This window comes from Cebus imitator, unplaced genomic scaffold (assembly GCF_001604975.1).
Source record: "Cebus imitator isolate Cc_AM_T3 unplaced genomic scaffold, Cebus_imitator-1.0 Scaffold136, whole genome shotgun sequence".
In the NCBI taxonomy this organism is placed as follows: Eukaryota; Metazoa; Chordata; class Mammalia; order Primates; family Cebidae; genus Cebus; species Cebus imitator.
Window position 1 is genome coordinate 2,890,551 of NW_016107451.1, and position 4,190 is coordinate 2,894,740.

Sequence of the window (4,190 nt, forward strand, 5' to 3'; positions counted from 1 at the left end):
AAAATTATCTTTTCTTAACCTGAAATTGACTGCCTAGCTATAAAATCATTCTACAATACATATAATCAGACCTTGGTAAAGTGACTTCAAAAAATTTTATTTAATTGTTCCCAAGTCATCTGACTCTTTAAGGAGTTGGTGAGTCATGGAAGCCATATGTTCAGTGGTTAAAGACATACGCTTTAGAACTACCCATTCATGGAGCTGATTTTGGCTTCTTAACCTTTTGAATGTCAGTTTCTTCATTTGTTAAATGCAAATAGCGATAGTGTCATGATATTGTTTTTTCATGTCTGAGGGCAGATTCTGTGAGCACAAAATAAAAGACTACTTACCGCAGCTTAGGTTTTAAATTAACATTTAATTTATTAATTTAAAACTCAATACCTAGGTTTATTTAAGCCTTAAAATTCAATTTATAAGTATACTATCTATCTATAAGTAAATCTATATAATATATATAATAGACATAGATAGATAGTATACTTATAAACTGAACTTATATAATAATTCAGTTTAAGGGGATCTTTTATTATTGTTCAAGTAATTCAGGTAGAACTATCTAAACTCTTTTAAACAGGCTCACTTTTAAGCTTAGGCAATGTAATTATACTAGAATTTTTAACTGAATTTGTAAATTTCAGATATTATTTTTTCATTCTACATCTGTCATTTTCCTGACCAATCAGGTTGCATCCCTGAGGAGGCAGGCCTAGATTGCAGGTCTGACTCTGATGGACAGAGCAGAGTGCAGAGGCTCACATGTGAATTTTATTAGCTCCAAAACAACTGCAGGAATAAGTTGGGAATCCTAAGAGGACACACAGACCCTCTGAAGGAAGTGGACTGCTCCTGCAGGACACGGGAGACACCCCAAATACTGTCAGTGCCCAAACTGCGGAAGTGGGAAAGGGAGATCCTCTGCCCCTGAACACACATTGCTGCTAGGGAAACTGATGGTCTAGTTTTTGGGAGAAGATTCCGACCTTACCTGGAGCAGAGTCCGTTTAGAAAGCTGAGTGAAATACAGGGGTAGAGGAAGCAGTGGAAAAGGCCCTGGGAGCTCACTGAGTCCCTAAGCAGACCATTCCTGCTTGGCATCACAGGGCTCCTGCCCACTGCCTGGAAACAGACTTAGTGCTTTGGCGATGGGGGTGCATAGTGGGAGTGAGACTGGCCTTTCAAATTGTGTGGGAGCTGGGTGAGTCCTGTGACTGCCAGCTTTTTCCCACTTCCCTGACAACCTGCATGACTCAGCATAGGTAGCTGTAATCCTCCTAGGAACATAACTCCATTGACCTGGGAATCTCACCCCACCCCCTACAGCAGCTGCAGCAAGACTCACCCAAGGAAAATCTGAGCTCAGACCTGCCTAGTCCTGCCCCCACCTGATGGTCCTTCCCTACCCACCCTGCTAGCTGAAGACAAAGGGCATATACTCTTGAGAGTTCTAGGGTGCCACCCACTGCCAGTTCCTCTTCATACTACCACAGCTGATACTGTCTAGAAAGCACCACCTCCCAGCAAAAAGCCAACCAGCACAAAAATAGAGCATTAAACCACAAAGCTAAGAGCCTTCACAGAGTCCATTTCACCCCCCGTTACCTCCATTGGAACAGGAGCTGGTATCCACAGCTGAGAGACCCATAGACAGTTGACATTACAGCACTCCGTGCAAACAACTCCCAGTATCAACCCAGAGCCTGGTAGACTTGCTGGGTGGCTAGACCCAGAAGAGAGATAACAATCTCTACAGCTCAGCTCTCAGGAAGGTACATCCATAGGAAAAGGAGGAGAGTACTACATTAATGGAACACCCCATGGGACAAAAGAATACGAACAACTGCCTCCAGCACTAGACCATCCCTTTGACAGAGCCTACCCAAATGAGAAGGAACCAGAAAAGCAACTCTGATAATATGACAAAATAAGGCTCTTTAACTCCCTCCCACAAAAATCACACTAGCTCACCAGCAATGAATCCAAACCAAGAAGAAATCCCTGATTTACCTGAAAAAAAATTCAGGAGGTTAGTTATTAAGCTAATCAGGGAAGCACCAGAGAAAGGTGAAGCCCAATGCCAGGAAATCCAAATAACAATACAAGAAGTGAAGAGAGAAATATTAAAGAAAATGATAGCATAAATAAAAAGCAATAAAAACTTCAGGAAACATTGGAAACACTTATAGAAATGTAAAATGCTCTGGAAAATCTCAGCAATAGAATTGAGCAAGTAGAAGAAAGAAATTCAGAGCTCAAAGACAAGGTCTTCAAATTAACCCAATCTAACAAAGACAAAGAAAAAAGAATGAGAAAATATGAACAAAGCCTTCAAGAAGTCTGAGATTATGTAAAATGACCAAACCTAAGAATAGTCAGTGTTCCTGAGGAAGAAGAGAAATCTAAAAGTTTGGAAAACATATTTGGGGGAATAATCAAGGAAAACTTCCCCAACCTTGCCAGAGACCTAGACATTCAAATACAAGAAATGCAAAGAACACCTAGGAAGTTCATCACAAAAAGATCATCACCTAGGGACGTTGTCACCAGGTTATCTGAAGTTAAGATGAAGGAAAAAATCCGAAGAGCTGTGAGACAAAAGCACAGGTAGCCTGTAAAGGAAAACCTATCAGATTAACAACAGATTTCTCAGCAGAAACCCTACAAGCTAGAAGGGATTGGGGCCCTATCTTCAGTTTCCTCAAACAAAACAATTATCAGCCAAGAATTTTGTATCCAGCAAAACTAAGCATCATATAGAAGGAAAGATACAGTCTTTTTGAGACAAACAAATGTTGAGAGAATTTGCCACTACAAAGCCACTACTATGAGAACTACTCAAAGGAGCTCTAAATCTTGAAACAAATCCTGGAAACACAAAAAAATGAAAACTCTTTAAAGCATAAATCTCACAGTACCTATAAAACAAGAAAACAAAGTACACAGGCAATGAATAGCATGATAAATGGAATGGTACCTCACATCTCAATACTAATATTGAATGTAAATGGCCTAAATGCTCCACTTAAAAGATACAGAACTACAGAATGGATAAGAATTTACCAATTAACTATCTGCTGCCTTCAAGAGACTCATCTAACACCTAAGTACTCACATAAGTTTAAAGTAAAAGGGTGGAAAAGGGATTTAATGCAAATGGACACCAAAAGCAAATAGGGATAGCTATTCTTATGTCAGAAAAAAACAAACTTTAAAGCAACAGCATTTTAAAAAAGACAAAGAGAGACATTATAAGATAGTAAAAAGCCTTATCCAACAGGAAAATATCACAATCCTAAACATATATGCACCTAACATTGGAGCTCCAAAATTTATGAAACAATTACTAAAATACCTAAGAAATGAGATAGACAGCAATACAATAATAGTGGGAGACTTCAATACACCACTGACAGCACTAGACAGGTTATCAAGACAGAAAGTCAACAAAGAAACAATGGATTTAAACTATACCTTGGGACAAATGGACTTAAAGATACATAGAGAACATTCCATCCAACAACCACAGAATACACATTTTCTTCAATAGTGCATGGAACTTTCTCCAAGATAGACACAAAATGAAATTCAGTAAATTTAAGAAAATTGAAATTATATTAAGTACTCTCTCAGACCACAGTGAAATAAAACTGGAAATCGTCTCTTAAAGGAACCTTCAAAACCATGCAAATACATGGAAATTAAATAAACTGTTCCTGAATTATCATTGAGTCAAAAATGAAATCAAGATGGAAAGCAAAAAATTATTTGAACTGAACAACGATAATTATACAACCTATTAAAACCTCTGGGATACAGCAAAGGCAGTGCTAACAGGAAAATTCATAGCCCTAAACACCTACATCAAAAAGACTGAAAGAGCACGAGCTGACATTCTAAGGTCACACCCCAAGGAACTAGAGAAACAAGAACAAACCAAGCCCAAATCCAGCAGAAGAAAGGAAATAACCAAGATTAGAGCAGAACTAAATGAAATTGAAACAAAAAAAAAAATAAAAGATAAATGAAACAAAAAGCTGTTCTTTGAAAAGATAAATAAAACTAATAGACCATTAGCAAGATTAACCAAGATAAGAAGAGAGAAAATCCGAAGGCCGGGCGCGGTGGCTCAAGCCTGTAATCCCAGCACTTTGGGAGGCCGAGGCGGGTGGATCACGAGGTCAAGAGAT